The sequence below is a fragment of the Pseudorca crassidens genome, chromosome 17, assembly GCF_039906515.1.
Source record: "Pseudorca crassidens isolate mPseCra1 chromosome 17, mPseCra1.hap1, whole genome shotgun sequence".
NCBI lineage: Eukaryota > Metazoa > Chordata > Mammalia > Artiodactyla > Delphinidae > Pseudorca > Pseudorca crassidens.
Window position 1 is genome coordinate 12,772,291 of NC_090312.1, and position 18,322 is coordinate 12,790,612.

General features: G+C 42.0%; 1 long non-coding RNA gene across 6 annotated transcripts in view; it reads right to left on the reverse strand.

Moving 5' to 3' along the window:
- The window catches only part of LOC137209863 (uncharacterized), a 393,448-nt gene that overhangs the window by 26,382 nt on the left and 348,744 nt on the right, over nucleotides 1–18,322 (reverse strand). For all 6 annotated transcript variants that reach the window (XR_010936151.1, XR_010936154.1, XR_010936150.1 and 3 more), the window contains 3 exons: nucleotides 15,982–16,218; nucleotides 14,284–14,410; nucleotides 14–187 (listed from right to left, as the gene is read on the reverse strand). This is a non-coding gene — a long non-coding RNA (uncharacterized lncRNA). The remainder of the gene's footprint in view (nucleotides 1–13; nucleotides 188–14,283; nucleotides 14,411–15,981; nucleotides 16,219–18,322) is intronic.

The following is an 18,322-nucleotide window of genomic DNA, read 5'->3' on the forward strand; positions in this document are numbered from 1 at the left end:
CTGTGTTGCTTACTTGGAAGTTGGAAGAGAGTAGATCTTGAAAGTTCTCACCACGCACACCAAAAAAGGTAACGATTTGAGGTAATCTTATTGTAGTAATCACTTCACAATATACACACAGAGTGAGTCATCGCGTTGTGCACCTTAAACTTACACAATGTTTTATGTCAATTGCATCTCGATAAAGCTGAAAAAGAAAACAAAATTCAAAAACAGTGAAAAAAATCTGTTTTGCACAGCCTCATGGATGTCTCTAAGGGAACACGGTATAACCTTGAGCAAAAGCAATGCGTTTCAGGGATTTTCCCTTTCTTCTGCAAAACTGGAGCATTCAAACATCTCCGAGCACTTATAGGATTAAGGGGGTGATGTACAGAAATCTACTGAGTGCAGTGACCGGCACAAATAGCTATGTGCTGAACGCCCCCTTCTTTCCTACCCACGTGAGGTAGGAAACAGGAAAGGTGCGCTGGTTACGTGGGACTAACTGCCGTAACAAAGAAATTCTATGCACAATGGCTCAAACATGAGAGGAATTTACTTTCTGTTCACTCATGTCTAAAATGGGTGTTCCTGGCGGATGGCCAGATCTCTTCTGCACACAGTCCAGGGACCTTCATTCCCTCTCAAGTCTCCATCAGGTTCTTCTGCCTCAAGTCGGCAGAAAGGATAAAATGTGAAGGAGTACTGCCCACACATCATTCAGGCTTGACTATCAGGGCCCTGTTGCATGGCCACACCTAACCGTAGGAAATCAAGACCTGCAGGATACCTGGGGGAGGAGAGGGAACGGGCGTAAGTGACTGGCCAGTCGTCTTGGCCACCCCACCAAGATGAGAGGGAGCTCTTTGTTACTAGCCTAAGTAAATTAGCGCACCTACAAGTAGGTACTACACACCTCCTTCCTGCAGCACTTCCTTGAAGGCTGGGGTAGGTGTGGCAATAGCAGTGAGTAGCGCCATTATGTTCCTCCCAACCTGGAGGCTCCTGAGAGCGTATTAGCAGCCTGGCTTCTCCCTCTCCTTATCTCCACAGGCACCCCGTCATCGGATTTGTTTGCTTTTCTCTCCTAAAATATGTGAAAATCCTTCCTTTTCCTGTGATTACCTCCACTGCCCTTTATCTTTACTCCCCTGATTCATGGCAACAGTTTCCTTACTTCATCTCTAGCCAGACTGGCTCCCGTCCATCTCATCGACTTCGGACTCCAGTCCACCCTCCAAGCCGGGGCCACCAAATGCAGTTGACACTGGCCTGCTTTAATCCTATTTGGCACATCGAAGTTTGCAGGATAACGTCCAAAGCCTCTAACCTGACAGCTGACAGGAAGCGGCCCTGCCTCCCATATAGCCTAATCCTTCTCTGAGTCCAGCCTTGTACCTACCTGTCCAGCACATTCTGTATGGTGTCCTGCGTACAGCCACCAGGCTGTTTCTCTCCTCCAAGGCCTCTTTGCTCCTGTTAACCTTCTACTGGTATGCATGTATTTAAAGTCCATCCCAGGCATCCCTAACTCCTGGAATCCCCCTGTGACCTTCACCTTGCTCCTCTGTGTTCTCAAGATACCCTTTGTATATATTTCTTGCTGAACTATCACTGTAGTGATAATGTTTATTGGTATTTCATCCACCCATCCCGCTATCCCTGAAACTCCAAGCAAGTCAACAATTTTGAGAGCCTCGAATGTCATTCTAAGGGCTTGGAAGTTAACCCTGGAATGTAAGAGGAATTGCTGAGGATTTTTGATAAAGGGAGCAATACAATATAATCAATATTTTAAGATAAATCTAGGGGGAGACCACAGGTAGATTATGGGAAGGACTAAATGGATGCAGGACTACTTGTATGGAAGGGAGAAGACCAATTCAACCAGATGTTATCTGTGTGACCTTGAGCACACCACCTCTCAGAGTCTTGTTTCATTTATGAACAAAGCGGAAATAATAAATCATGCCGAACCGTCTCACCAGGTCAATGTGAGGTCACTGCGGAATAATGTATACTAAAGTGCTTTATAAAGTCCAGTGTAATTATTAAGGCTAGTGGTTAAAATCCAAATAAATCCAAAGTGAGACATGCCTACCATGTCTTCAGTGTCGAATAGAGTCCCTTCTTGAAGTCAGATGCGTCCCCGGACTGCCCAGTATTCCCCTGTGCAATGCGAGGCTAAAATTATCCCTACTTGCCTGTCGCCCGTGAGCTGACTTCCAGTACCTGAAGGGTTGTCAGGCGAAAGAACGGGATTAACTCCATAGAGCTGTGTGACGGTTTCCAGGAGACAAATACTGACTCAACCTAAGGAAAACCTTTCTAACTGTCAGAGCCGCCCAAAGGCTGCCTGGGGCTGGGAGTGCAAGTGGGCCGTGAAACCCTTGAAATTAGAGATGATGAAAACAAAGCTGGGAGACCATGGAGGCAGAGTCCACACATCAGTGAGGTTTGGACTGGTCGGCTTCTAAATGTCCTTCCAATTCTAAAACCTCATTGTCTGCTGCCCCTGGGGACGCCTCTATAACTATGTGTGTTGCTCACATTGTCAGTTTATGACATGAGACAGTTGATTTAGAGTTTTCTCTCCTCCACTAGACTAGGGTCATCCAAGAGGCAAGGACTGAGCCTCCTCTAACTTGAGATTCTCAGTGCCCGCAGCAGCTTCCGGAGCACAGTAAACCCTCAGTAAGTGCTGGTGGAATGACTGGATGGATGAAGGAATTATGCTGGGGGTGTTGGGATGATGTCTTTAAGTTCCGGCTAAGATGAGTATTTCATAGTGAGGCTCGTGTGTGATGATGTTGGTCTAGATTGATACTTTCCAACTTGGAGTCTTTCAACTCCCAGAAGTCCTATTTTCAGTATTAAGAAAAAAGCTAATAAAAGTCTGGTGTTTGTCCATGTTACAGAGTGCCCCAAATTCGAAACCACCCAGTTTCTCTGCATTTAGCTGGGAATTTATCGACTTGGTGTGGTCACTTTTTATCTCCTATAGCAAACCATCACACCGGAACTTCAGACGTATCATCTCATTTAATCGTTTTGTGAAACCTGTATGTTAGGGCATGCTGTCTGTAGCTTATAGACAAGAAGATAGGGGCTCAGAAGGGTTTTGTGACTTGCTCAGTAATGGAAGTTTAGAGCGTCAGAGGCAGAATTTCGACCCAGTTCTGCCTGGCCTCTAAACTCACGCTCTCCCCACGTAATACTCGGCTTCGTTTCAGAGAAGGAGGCTTCTCTGATGTGTGTGTCTTTCACTGAGATGCTTCAGATGGGGGTCAGTCTTGGCCATTAGCATTTCCTTCCCTTTGGTGAGAACAATGGGTGTTCTCATCTTCCCTTCTGACCACTCAAAACCCCCTGAGTTGAATGAGAAGGCAGACCCACCAAATTATACCTGACCTCATAGATTTCCCACCTCACAAACCCCCCAACACCACAACCCCCGCTTCCAGCTGAATCTCCTTCTTACCCTCAGATGTTATTACATAGAAGAACATGCAGAGGTCTCCCAGGCCCTCTATTCCGGACCTTATATTTTTCTCGTGTTGACAACTTAATACATGTCCACACTTCCTTTTATGGGGAAAGATAAGACTCTGATGGTAATCAGAGCACCAGGGTAGGAAATGCCACATTCCTCCGTGTAAATATTTGACTAAGCTTTCTCCAGGCCATGCATCATTATGCCGAGCCCCCAGAAAAACTTCAGGTCCACAGATCTGCAGGTGAGATACCTTGGCAATGAATTATGAGAGGGCTTGTTTAAAAACCACGGCCAGAGCAATGTATTTCTGGAAGGGGTAAGGAGGCCTGCTCTACGTGACCAAAAGCTGTTCTGAGAAAGCCAAGAATAGAGGCTGGGTCTCAGCTGGGCTGGAGTTCCTCCTTCAGTCAACTAATCCCTGAAAAGAGGGACCTGTTTGGATGGTTTTTAAAGAAAGAAATGACTGCAACTATGTTGCTAATGTCCATGTAAGTGAAAAATCGGAAGCAACCTGAAGGTCGATAAAGAATTACTTACATCCACCAATGCAGTAGGCAAACAATAATAAAAGTATTGATAATCATAGCTAACATGTATTGATTGCTGACAACATGCCATTATAGGTTCTTCTCATTTAATCCTCACAACATTCTCCTAAGGTCTCTTAAAGTGTTCATTATGCCATTTTACAACTGAGGCAGAGAGAGGTTGAGGAACTTGGCCAGGGTTGCACAGTAAGCAAGTGATGGATCAGAAAACTACACAGACGTCGGAAATTCTATTATAAATGAATATTTGTTGACTTTAAAATATGCTCATGATATTAAAGGGAAAAATGCAGTTTCCCAAATTGTGTGATTCCATTTTTTTAATTATGAGAAATGGAGAACCATGGCTACTATTAAAACACAAACACACACACACACACACCAGAAAATAAAAAGTGAGGAAACTGGAAATGTAGAGAAATTGGAACTGTTGGTGGGAATGTAAAATGGTGCAGCTGCTGTGAGAAACAGTATAGGGATTCCTCAGAAATATAAAAATGCAATTATAAATTTTTTGATCTTTACATCTGGAAACTATATATTGTTGCTGCAATAATTTCTTCTTATATTTGAGACCAGATGTGTTGGTCCTAAAGGATGAAAACATTGCCATCAACATGCTGTCCATCTTCATGGAGGCTCTGGACAATAATCTATTTTTGACCTTATAAAGGTAGACATTACTCACACCCTAATTGTGCCCTGAAGAGCATATCTTGTGCACCTAGTCATCAGAGGCCAAACTCTTCTATTGCAGGCATTCAAAAAATGGCTTTTCCTGTTTTTCCTTTTGTTGCCTGTGCTTTTGATGTCCCACTTTTTTTTCTAATGGCCAACCAATTCTAAAGTTCAGCTTTCATGAACATCATTGAAATAAACACTTCTGTGACAGGTTGTGGCTCATTGCAAAGCTGTTGTGAACAATTCCACTTTTGGGTATATACCCAAGAGAATTGAAAGCAGGATCTCAAAGAGATATTTGTATATCTCATAGCAGCACTGTTCACAATAGCTCAAAGGTAGAAGCAGCCCTAGTGTCCATCCGTGGATGAAGTGGTCTATACCTACACTAGAATATTACTCAGCCTTAAGAAAGAAGACATTCTGATACAACGTGGATGAACCTTGAGGATATTAGGCTAAGTGAAATAAGCCAGTCACAAAAAGACAAATGCTTTATGATTCCACTTATACGAGGCATCTAAAATAGTCAAATACACAGAAACAGAAAGTAGAATGGTAGTTGCCAGAGCCTGGGAGGAGGGGGCATAGAGAGTTATTGTATAATGGGTTCAGAGTTTCAGTTTTGCAAGATGAAAAGAGTTCTGGAGATTAGTTACAGAACAATGTGAATACACTTAACACTAACGAACTATACAGCTAAAAATGTACCTGTAGTTAAGGTTCTTGAAAAATACCCCCATAATGAGAGAAAAGCAGTGAGGGAGAGTGGAAGCTGGAATACAAGGAAAGGAATCAGTTGTCTGCAGAGGAACAGCGTTCACCATGGCTTCTGCAGGTACCAAACAGGCAGGCTTTGTGCACTCCTCAAATTAGGCCCATATGCTCAGGTGCTCAGCCTTTGTGAGTGAGGGGCTTACAAGGGGCCTGAATAACCGGAAACAGGGGGTCTTCCTCCATTAACGTGCGTGGATGGCAGGAGTAGGGAGTCAGAACAGTAATTCTGAGCAGAAAAATACATTGCCTGAGTGAGCGTCTACAAAGAAGGTTGAAGGTCTTAGAATCCAACTGGAGGCGGAAAAAGTTTGCCTGCCCCTGCTTTAGGGTGTATGTGGTATTTTATCTGAGGCTGATTGACGCCTGTCATTTTCCTCCCCAGATCTCCAAGATGAAGTGGTGTAAAATGGCAAGAACAGCTGAAAGAAGGAGGACCTCATATTCTAAAGCAGACTAGGGATCATCTTTCACCAAATTCCTTCCACCTTTCTTTATGCTAGTGAGTGGTGTCAAGTTCTGCAAAACCAGAGTAATGTGGTTGTCAAGTGGCAGGCGGTTGGGAAACTTATTGGTTTTCCACTGGTAGATAAATTTGTTGTATCCTAAACACAGAAAAAAACCAACATTCTAAGAGGCCAATCACGAAGAGTCACAGTGTATCTGAGTGGTTAACCCTGTGATACTGAAATGACTCACCGGGGTCTGTGAACTTACTACTATTGATTTCACGGGTTTAGGTCCCCATTCCATATTCATGGTACTCTGTTAATTCTACAAATACTGCTGAAAACTTCCATGCCAGCGTTAGCTGCGGAGGCTCTTGATTTGCCCTCACATTTTTAAAAATATTTTTTTGGCCACACCATGGGGCTTGCGGGATCTTAGTTTCCTGACCAGGGATGAACCTGTGCCCCCTGCGGTGGAAGCGCAGTCTTAACCACTGGACCGCCAGGGAAGTCCCACCCTCACATTTTTTTTTTTAACAAATTAAAATTTTTTTATTTGGTTAACATGAAGAGAGGGAAACATCTGAATGTCTTTTCTATCATGAATATATATATATTTTTTAACTTTTTATTTTATATTGGAGTATAGTTGATGAACAATATTGTGTTAGTCTCAGGTGTACAACAAAGTGATTCAGTTATACATATACATGTATCTATTCTTTGACGAGTTCTTTGCCCAATTAGGTTTTTTGGGGTTTTTTAAGAGCCTTTGGCTTGTCTCAGCAGCTGAAGATGCTGTGAACGTTTCTGCGTTACTCCACAGTCCGTGGACTCAACCTCCGAGCTGTTGATTTGTGTCAAAGGTGCTAAAGAACTGTCCAGAAGAGAGTGCTTAGCTCGGTCTGGTGTTTCTAAGCTTGAAATGGAAGATGGGAGGCTTTCTGGGTATTTCAAGAAGAAAGCGACTTAGTACAGGGAATTAAAAGTTTGAACAGTTGTGGTACGGGTTAGAGTCATGTCAGTAGGGAAACCTTCAAGGGCTGGAATCCAGGAAGCTGCTACCCCCGCAATCCAGGCAGTAGTGCTGAAGTGGTGAATTCTCAAGAAAATGACTGGGAGGAAGCCATTGGCAACATCCCGCACGTACTGACACCTACTCTTTGACAGCTGCTGCAGCAGATAAGAACTTCTCCTTCTCGGCCTTCAAAACACCATCCCAGCACCTCTCCTTAGCAGAATCTAACCCTAACCCCTGCCGGCAAAATTCTAGGGAATGTGCTTCCAGGCTAGCTTCTCCCATGCAGAGGAGAATGTAGAAGGAATCAGGGAACTAGGTGGGGTTGATATTAAATAACCCAGCTTTGGGGGAGATTCAGGAAGACTTCCTAGAGAATACAGTACCAGAGACCGGGTTTTGAAAGACCAAGGTTGGCCAAGGCCTGGCCTTGGTCAATGATTCATCAAAGGAGTTTCCCTTTCTAGGCTGCAAGAGCCTGAATTAGGGAAGTACCATCTTCCCAAGAAGCGCTCGTCTTTTGCAACCAAAAGAATAGGTAGCTATAAATAGCCTGAGTTTCTCACCATTCTGTGTTCAAAATGGATAACTGCAAATAACTTCCTTCTAGAGGAAAAGATTTAGGAATGATAATTAATGCATCAAACAGCAATACCTTCCTCATTGGAAATGTAAGTGGGGGAGGATTTCTCTCAGAACATGTTTCATAGGCAGTTTGGAGTTGTGTCAAGAGAAAGAAACTGTCAACTACGGTGGCCGTCAGTGCAAGGCACAGAGTGAGATCCTAGCCTCTCCACCTTGACCTTGTCCTCCATCTCCCTGGTAGCCCCCTCCTAACCCTCCCAGAGACACATCAGAACTCTCCAGATCACCAGCCCACTGACTGCCCATCTTTCCCTCAAAGTTTAGATTGACAGAAATATTGAAGTGCTGGGAAGGTAAAGGTATGCATCAATTAAACACCTACACTTTCCCTTGCTACATTAGATGCGTTATGTACCTAATGTGTTGAAATCCTCTAAGGGACCTCTGAGAGAAACCTATTGCCCCCGCTTTCCAGATGAGGAAGCAAAGATCAAGAAAGGTAAAAATAATATTTCTGAGGTCACACAGCCACTGCTCTCCTCCAGAGAAAAGAGTGAGACCCTCATTCTTCTACTATAAGTGAATCCTGAGCTCCATGGAGTGTTCCTGGGTCACACGGAGGTTGAAACATCCTTACAGCTTTGCAAGACTATGGAGAAGCTTGAGCTCATCCCTTGTCCTTCCCCTCCTTCCCCCTTCATCCCAGGAAAACGTGGGACAGCCAGATCTCAACATTGTCAGTGACATTAGCCACAGTAGGGTTCCACTTCCACCCTAAGCTCTCTCTGTATCATTTTCCCAAAGACATGAAAAAAAGAGAGGGCTCCTTTGAGACTAGAGCCCATGTAGATATTCAAAATTTCAGGTCACATTCGTCTCAGGGAATTTAATTTTTTGTTAGCTTCTTTATCTTCTACTGTTTCTTTATGAATCAAGTAAATACTTATCTGAGTTAGGAAAAATAGAAGATACATGTACACCTAAAGAAAACTAAAATCTATAAACACATTACAAGGATGAAATCACAGGTCCTCTGTAAGACAATAAGTTCAGCACTTTACTTTTCTTTTCCACACACCATCTCATGTACTTCCCAGTCTTTTTTAATAATTCTTTGAAGTTTTGGGATCCAGCTCATAGTTATGACACTATTATTTTATATATTATAAGCATTCTGCATCCTGAATGAACTTCAGGCTTTAATTCCTTTTTATAACCATAATGGTGACATTGAAGTTTATCTCTTCTTTAATTGTTATCACTACTCACTGTGAGTCCTTCTATATGGTGACCATCTAATTCTGAGCTCTTGTGTTTCATTACTCAGTTTGCAAATGTGTCTTAAAGAAGTGTTTCAAGGAGGGACTGCAGATAATATATTTTGTCTCCTTTGCACATCCAGTGATATCATCCCATTCACTGCACACGTGAATGTTCACTGGAACATATATGGAACATTCCTGGATCACATCCTTTGCTTCTTGAAACTCTATAGATGCTACCAAATTATCTTCTGTCATTTAGTGTGCTGGAAAGAAGACGAAGGCTAGGTTAATTTTTATTAATATGAAACAACCCCATTGTTTCACCTCTGCCTATTTACGGGATTTTGTATGTATCTCGGGAGGCTAATCCTCTCACGCCAGGCTACATAGATTTGAGGCTCTTATTTTGGGGTTTTCTTGAATCAGGGCTACTTGTTCCTGCCTCCCATGAGCCTTCTGCGCCTTTAGCTCAGCAATGCTAACTGGTGTCACACAGCTCTACATTTTCTGGCCAACATTTCTGAAATCTCACTTATTGTTACTCTCGTCCTTTCAACCCTTTGTCTCCTTTTCCCTAAATTCTGAGGGACTTTCTCAGATATGTCCTCCACACCCGTGGTAAACCTTCACACAGCAGGAAATGGCGATACTGCCCATTGAGCACATATATTTTTCTTGCTTTCTCCCATCATGATTCCTCCATCTAATTGCTTTGCCTTTTTCCCCTCTAGATCTTTCCTCCAGACATTCTGCTTCCATTTCAGAGAGACCTTCATGCAGTATGTGGGAGTACCATACAGTTTTCTGAAATGACCATCTGGATTCTGTGATAAATTGTTCTCAGTATTTCTCTACCTTATTCCTCCCGCCCACCTTTTTGGGGGGCAAGATTTTTCATTGTCCCCTTCTTTGTATTGATAATGATATTGTTTGTTTTACTCATCCTTGGACAGGACAAGGTTGGTTTGTCAGTGTTTGTTAAAGCCAGGAAGAGTGATTTGCTCCATGCATGCCCTAAGGGTCAAATTCTCTTCTCCAGTTCGCAATTTCTGCTCACAGATTTCAGTGCACTCCTTGCTTAATAGCTGGCTCTCCCCTGGGATGCCATGCATTGAATATGCTTCCCTCTTGCTCAGATCTCAGCCCAGCCTCTGCTTCTCAGAGACAATGCAGGATGGGACCAGCCCAGCTCCTGCCAGGTAGAAGCCACCAGAGACTTCATGCCTTGTCAGCTACTTCACAGCTTCCGCAGGGTCACTTGCCTCCCCACACTACTTCAGTCTCTCCCTATTTTCTGTTCAGGCTTTCCTGTGATTCCCAGCATCTGGCTGGACTGGGAGAAATGGGAGAAGAGGGGGAGATAATACTATTTTCAAGGACAACTCCTGAGAAGGGGAATTTTCTCATGAAGGAAAGCAAGAGCATGCCATATGCTGGAGTCGAGGTAGCTGATCCTCAGTCCAGATCCATCTACCCCATGATGACCGTGAACCATTCTAGCTTCTGTCATCAGGCTTAGTCTTAGCGTTCCATTAGCTTAGCTAATGACATTCAGTCTTAGCGTTCCATCTCATCTACGGTTTTCACAAGAAGAGCCGAACGGCTTAGCTTCCGGACCCACCAGACAGCTAGCATTTGGAACCGGAAGTCAGCAGGTAGTTTACTTCAATCTTTTTCCATTTCCAAGCAGCTATTCATTCAAAGGGTCAAAAATATGTATAAGCCCAAAACTGAAGTCCGTGGGGGCCTGTCCTTGTCTCCTCTACACAGTCTGGGTGAAAACTTGGCAGAGCAAGAGAAAAAAGGTGACAAAATTTTAGTTCAGTTTGGATTCGTTTATTTTATTTTGTAAATTTTCTTCACAGAATCTTTCAAACTGCAAGTTTAGTTTTCACTCAACGTCTCAGCCTCTGTAGGCTGTCCCAGTGGAGGGCTCTCCACTACTCTGCTGAGTGCCCCAGGCCGGGTCGGTGAAGTCCCTTTTCTCATAGCCAGTCATACAACCTCCAGAAGCGCTTTCTCACTTAGAGGCCCGCATGCTTCTTCCTGGGCAAGGTGGCTGAACTGGAGCCCCAGAGCCAGGGTCTGTTCTTAGAGAAGGGGGATGGAATTCCCAGTTACCTGCTGTTCACAAAAGCATCTTTAGGAAAGATCCCATTGAAATCCTGACATCCGAGTCAAGCTTTGAGGAATCTAAGGTGAAGCCATGAGGCTCTCTGGGAAAGAGGGTTCTAGGCAGGGAGAACCACTGCTGGGAGCTTCTTAAGGAAGATGTGGGCCTGGCACACTTGAAGCTCAGCAAGGAAGCCAGTGTGGCTTAAGCCCAGGGAGCCAAGGGTTGGGATGGGGGTACCGGGGGCATCACGCTGACGGCCCAGTAAAAACTGGAGGACTATGGCTTTGAGTGAGTGAGACGGGAGCCTTGGAAGGATTTTGGGCAGGGGCGTAACACGATATGACAAATAACACTAAACAAGAGTTATCACACTTGCAATGAAAATAAAATACTGGTGAGGCACAGAGGACTCAACAGAAACAGGAAGAGCCACTGGGGACCAGCTTTTTCTGTGGCTTCATGCTGAGATGGTGGGATGAACAGGAGACACACCTAAATGGCCGGTGGAAGGCCCCAGAACAGGATACTTTGTGGGACCCTAGAAGAAAACCCATGTCAGGTCAACCAGAAGCTTCAGCCAAGCTCTCAGCCCATGCCCTGCATCCTCTGATTCCAGAAGAGTGTTCAGAAAGAAACATTCAGCCTGATCAATTTAACTAAAAGTAACAAGGCAAGACCACCTGATCAAAGACAAAGCCAAAAAGGAATAATAGTATCTTTCCACATTGGATCAGAGCAAAGAGAAGATCTGGGCAGAGCTCTCCGTGTTAAGCGTGAGAAAAAAGGGAAGAAAATGGCATTTCAACTATGCAAGGATTCTAGAACACAAAAGGGAAAGGAAAGACAATCTGCAAAAGAACAATAAAAAACTCAGTATGGAGTCATTTATACAAGACTCAAAAACAAGATGATGAAGCAATATGCTGGGTTGAAAAGGCAGATTACCAGGTTAAGGAAACAATTGCAGGTCAAAGCAGCATCCTTATGGATCAAACAAATAAATGTAAACCGTGGAGAACAGACTAGGCACAACTAAAAATTCAAACAATGACAAAAAGAAAAGGCTTTAGCACCTCACAGTGAATGCAAAGGAAAAAGATAAATGAACAAATCAGTTACAGATGATGATAAATAGACTTCAAAGTTGGCCCACATAAAGAATCATTTATATTTTTTAAGGAGAGCAACTAACAAATGGGAGAGTGTTTCAGAGATGTCATTTCATATATATTTGTGATACTAGAAAAATACTAAATCTGCAAATCATAAGAAATTAATATACTAGAAAAAAACAGTACAATTTACAAGGAGGCACTGAACTTATCCTGATCAACATTATCTATAGAGGAAGACTTTATCCAGACAGATAAAAAGGGAGTGAGGTGGGATCCAGCTGGCCTCAGACTTCACCACAGCAGCATTCTTCAAGAAGAAATCAGATTTATGTCCCAAAGCCCTGACTAAAGGAAAATGTAACTCAAGAATATTAAAACTGAAGACATTCTGAAACATGAAAGAACTCAGAAACTATATGAGCCCTCTTGCAAAATATACTGGAAGACTAATCCAATCGCAAGATGAATTTATTAAAACACACACCTCTAGAGTGAAGAAGTTATAGTTCAAAGAACTAGTTATGGGGATCACATTCATTTAAATAAGGTTAAACAACAGCATAACAGCAAAATTTTTGATGGCTGAACACAATGTGTTATCAATCATTTTAACTTTAAAATTGTAAAAGTAACAAAACTCAGGACTAAAGAAAGGAGGTGGGAGAAAGTCAGAGGATGAATCACTTACCTTTTTCTATTTTATTGAAGTATAATTGATGTACAATATTATAGAAGTTACAAGTGTATAATACAGTTTCACTTCAGTTCATTTTTCTTTAGTTACAATCAAGTGTAATTACACAACATTTTTATTTTAAAAAGCATTATGATCTCTAACTAGTTAGCTAGCTTTTTATCTACCTAACTAGCCTTCCATTCTTCCAACCCATCCATATACACACAGGGATGTTTGGAATGATGTCCACCAGAGTTAATGTTGGTTATTTCTTGCTGGTGGAATTCTGAAGTGGTTTGCTGATTTCTTCTTCATACTTAAAAAAAAAATTCTTTAAAATTATTTTATTATGAACATTTATCATTTAATAAGAAATAAAGTTGTGATATTTTAAAATACATATGTTGGGAATTCCCTGGCAGTCCAGTGGTTACGACTCTGTGCTTCCACTTCAGGGGCACGGGACTAAGGTCCTGCATGCTGCACAGTGCGGCCAAAAAATATTATAATAATAAAATAAACTAAATATGTTTACTTAAGTCTTATATAGTAATAAATCAATATTTGATGGTGTTCTGAAATCAGAATTATTACTCAAGAGTAATTGATGTATTGAGGGTTTGCTATATATGCTGAGCACCCTGTAAACGGGCCTCATATAGACAATGCTATCTTTTTTAAACCTCACAACTTCATGAGCATGTCCCCATTTTAAAGATGAGGAAACTAAATCTCATATATGTTAAGTGATGACATCACTCACTTCCAATCAGCTGAAAAGGAGCTCAAATCCATGTTCTTAATTCCAAGTCCACTCATTCCTTTATCAATTTTGTACAGAGGCCCCACTCTGTCCCACATATTATATACGCTCCACTATGGCACAATCCCTAGACTTCTTCCCGAGGACAAAGTTAAGCTTTTCCTCTTTAGACAGTTAAAGAAAAGTGCATAAGAAAGATTTTACAAAAGAAAGATTCAGAGACCCTGATTCCTAAACCATCCTGAAATGGTACCCTCTATTAGCTTGCCTTTTATCTTCTCTTCTCTTTTATATTCTCTTTGGAGATGATATCGTGACTGATTTTACATATACCTTGCAGATTTATTTTATTTAAAATATAAAATACACTGAAATTGGGACCAGGGTGTTTGTGTATGATTCTTTCAGGTGCACGTGGATACCTTGCGTACTTTCTGTATGTGGCTATATTTCACAATTTAAAAAAAAAAAAAAGAATTTTACAGCCTGTTAGCAAGGTTTATCAGCTTGTTTCACTCAATAAATTAAATATTGACCTGTGATAAATAGTAAAACATAGATGATCAACCATATTTAGATAAATGTCTATAGGACAGTGTATTATTTACCTATTGCAATATATACAAAATACCCCCCAAATTACCACTTTAAGCCAGCAAACATTTGTTTATCCCACAGCCGCTGGGTCAGGGCACCAAGCGCAGCTGAGCTGGCTGCCTCTGCTCGCTCTTTCTCACACACAAAAGCCAGAATTCGTGTGTTGATGGGGCAGCCATCATCAAGCTCGACGGGAGAGGAGTTGCTTCAAAACTCACCCATCTGGCTATTGGCAGGCCTCAGGCCTTTGCTGGCTGTGGATCAGAGTCACCAGTTACTTAACCACAGGGATTTCTCGATAGGTCTGCTCACAGTACGCAGTTTGCTTCTCCCCAAATGAGCGATCTCAGAGAGAAGAAGAAAAGGAGACTCAATATGAAAGCTGCAGTCTTTTTATAACCTCATCTCAGAAGTTATGTTCAATTGCTTCTGCTTTATTCTGTTCATTAGAAGTGAGTTACTAGATCTAGCCCTCACTCAACAGGAGGGGAGTACACAAGGGAGTGAATGGCTGGAGGTGGGGGGTCAAGCTAGAGGCCGTTTACCATAGGCAGAGACAAAAAAGCCATGTACAAAAATGGTAGCAGTAGCTGCCTCTAGTAGTGGATCGGAACTATGGGTGCTCTTAATATTATTTTTATTGTTCGCCTTCTTTTCTAAATTATCAATGGTGCAGAGGTAGAAATGGTTGAAAGCATGGGCTCTGTATTTAAATTCTGCTTCTGTCATTCACCACCTGGATAAGACAGAGCCTTACTAAGACTCAGTTTCCCCCGTGCCTACTTCTCATGTTCTTGTGCAGATCGACGTAATCTGTCTGAAAAGCACTCACAAGTAGCACATTTTAAGAGCTCATTAAATGTGGGCATTTATCACTGATGAGTATATAATTTTTGAAATATGAAGAAGAAGGTTGGTAGAAGTTATAATAATACAAAAAATTACTACCCCATTTATGCTTACACTTATTTTCGTTAGCAGGGGAGGGATACGAACACATAAAACACAGGAAAAGTGAGAGCAGATAGTATAAGCAAATGCTAAATTATGTAGATCAAACCACAAGTGAAGTCATTAAAAATAAAGGGAAAATGGAAGATGGAGCAATTGTGGAGAGGAATGCATTTCAGAAGAGGCAGGGCAGGCTGTGGAGAGGCTGATGGGCAGGATTAGAGGATCTGAAATTCTGGTCAATTCCTCATTTACTGAGTGCCTCCTCCATGCCAGCCACTGAAGATGCAGCGCTGAATAAGGCAGAATGTCTTCAGAAAACTCACAGTCTAGAAGGCAAGGACATCAATAAGAGATCCTTTCAAAGTATTTGGTGACTTCAGAAAGAGAAATAAGCATTTAATCAACAGCTATTTATTGAGCAACTACTATGTGCAGGCATTATAGGAGATACCAAAACCCACTGTCCCCAAAGAGCTCATTGCATAGTTCAGGAGATGGACAATTAAACAGGCAATCTCAAGGCAACGTAACAAATGCTGAAATGAGAAGAGCATCCTTTTTTAAAGAGATTACATGACATGGAAGAGCAGAGGAGTGGTTCAGGGAGTCAAGGAAGGTCACATATAAGCTGAGACTATGTTAGCCAAGCCAAGCATTTAAAGAGAGAGTTCTAATTGAAGGAACATCCTAAGCACAGGATTCTGAGACAGCGCAGAGAAAGATGACATAACTGTGAGACAAAAGGCTGGCAGGCTTAGGCAGGTTAATCAAGGCCAGATTATGGAGTATTCAGAACTGCAGACAATAGAAAATAGAGTGCACGCTTAAAATTTGCAGAGAGCAATGACATCGTGGAGGCTCTATTTAAGGAGGAACTTGTGTTTCCCTCAGAGGAAGTGTGGATAAGTGGTGAGCTCAGAGTCTGGAGAGGAGGTGACCTTGACCTCAGAGGTTCATTTCACCTGGAGTGTTCCTCTCAGGATGACTCCCTTAAATTCCAATGACATCTGATCTGGAAGTCCATTGTAACTCCATCTAAGCTCTGCAGAACCACATGATGCTTGAAGAAACAAGTAGTCTCACGCGTCACAGACAGTGCCAGAAAGAATGACAGAGAAGAGAGAGCTTTCAAAACAAATAAAAACACACCAGGACTCAGCTGGGGTCTTCGTGGAAGGCATATTCAATGGGGGACGTGCCTGCAAAAGCAGAATAGAGCCAGAAACAGGATGGGAGAAGTTCTTAGTTCCCACCATAGTGGGACAGCCATCTGATTTTACTATTCTGGAGCAGGGTGACATTGGGCTAATCCCCTAATCTTTTTGACCCAAGTTTCATGTCTGTAAAAGATAATAACCTCTATTTCAAAGGACTGCTGGAGGGATAAAATGAGATTATCTCTATGAGAGAACGAAGAACAATCCAACGGTAAGGTAATTTTACTATTATTTTTAGATAGGGAAGAAAGTATAATTCTTAATGCTAAAACTCTGGAGTTTAAGCCTGGGTTCAAATCCCAGTCTTGCAATTACTAACTGTGTGATCTTAGGCAAGTTCCTTAACTTCTCTGGGTCTCCAGTTGCTTGCTCATAAAATGGAGAAAATAATAGTAGCCTCTTCCTAGGTGTTTTAAGAGACATAAATGATTAATTCATGTAAAATGCCCAAACAATGTAGATGTATAATGCACTCTCAATAAATATCAGCTAGTAATAGTAGTTGTTGTTATTGTTGCTATAATAGTAGCACCAGTTGTAACAGTGTTAGTAGCAGTAGTATTTTTGGATTCTATGACCCTGATTTTTACGATACAGATGGGAATAGAAAAATAACATATTAATGCAAATGAGATTTAATTAGCACCTCAACGTAAGTTCATGTATTTTGTGTTTTTCAAATCTAATAGCAAGGCTGCAGCATTATTTCCAGATTAAATTTGAGGAAATAGACTTGAAGAAGTTACATGAATTTCTTATGATCACACACCCAGAAAAGGCTATGCAAGGAGTTGGCCTCAAGTTTCCTGATGCTAAATTCCGTGTTCCTTCTGACAAGATGAGCTCTCTCTCTTTGCTAGGTATTGCATGCTTTAAAAATAATAATTTTCAGGCATCTCAGCAGGAATTTCCTTTAGGCTGAGCTAAAATCAAACTGTATGGTATTAGCAAGTATTGCTGTTCTTTCTACAAAGCTTTTGTCCTTTCTGGTATTGTCTTCCAGCTTTCTCCTCTAAGAAGAAATTTTCAATTAGCCATTAGCTTATGTCACAAACATTTGTTCTTAAATGCACACATTCATTCTTGTAAGTGATTAAGGATGATGGGTATACAAATATATAAGTACATAAATGACAAGCCAACCATGTACATATGGTAATTTAACTTTGAGATGACTACCATGTTTAGGCACTTCTATCAGGCTGCCTACTTTTGATGAATGTGCAATTTCTTTCCCACAATTTTATCACTGCCAGTATTTAAGTAAATATTCTAAGTGCAGGACTAGAGAAAACCGTCTATGCCATCCAGATAATTTGCAGCTGGGAAAAATAAGCAATAGGGTTCTGTTTAGATTCTAAGTCTGGTAAGTTGTTGCTCCCCACAGGTGTCCAGTGATTTGGAATGTGCCACTACTCTGTGACCACCCTGAACGCACCTGATCTCATCTGGAATGTGCCACTGAGTGAAAGAGCACTGATGCCAGATGGGAGTATAAGACTCAGGATGAAGTTCAATCATTTGACTGAAAATTCCCAAGAATATTTCAGACATTATCACAGATTACGGAATTTTAGAGTTACTTAAGTAGACAGAGAGGGTACAACATCTAGCTAAGTGAGATTAACCCTGGATAAAAGAAGAGGAAGCACACTCCAGAAAGCAGGAACTGGATGAAAAAAGTAGGATGGTTCTGTACAGGAACCCATAGGAAGTTTGGTGTTGCTGAAGACAAAATGGCAGAGATGAGGCAGAGGTGGGCAAACGTCAGGTGGTAGAGGGTCCTGAATGCTACGCAAAGGGGTGTGAACTTTACCCTGAGGCCGTGGAAGGTTTTAGGGAAGAAGTGGCGCAGCCCATGTGCATTTCAGGTCAATCACACCAGTGGAAATATGAAGAGGATTTGGCAGGATGATGTCATGTCAACAGCAGGCTGGAACTCCCAGCATTCCTTGCTCTTCACTCACAGCTGAATATGTTCTGAAGCTTTCTGAGCACCACTCTCCTCCCTCCACAGCAAGGAGGCTTGGAGAGTGATTCTGGGAAGTCAGGAACATTCTGGGTTGTCAAAGTCAAACTGAAAAAC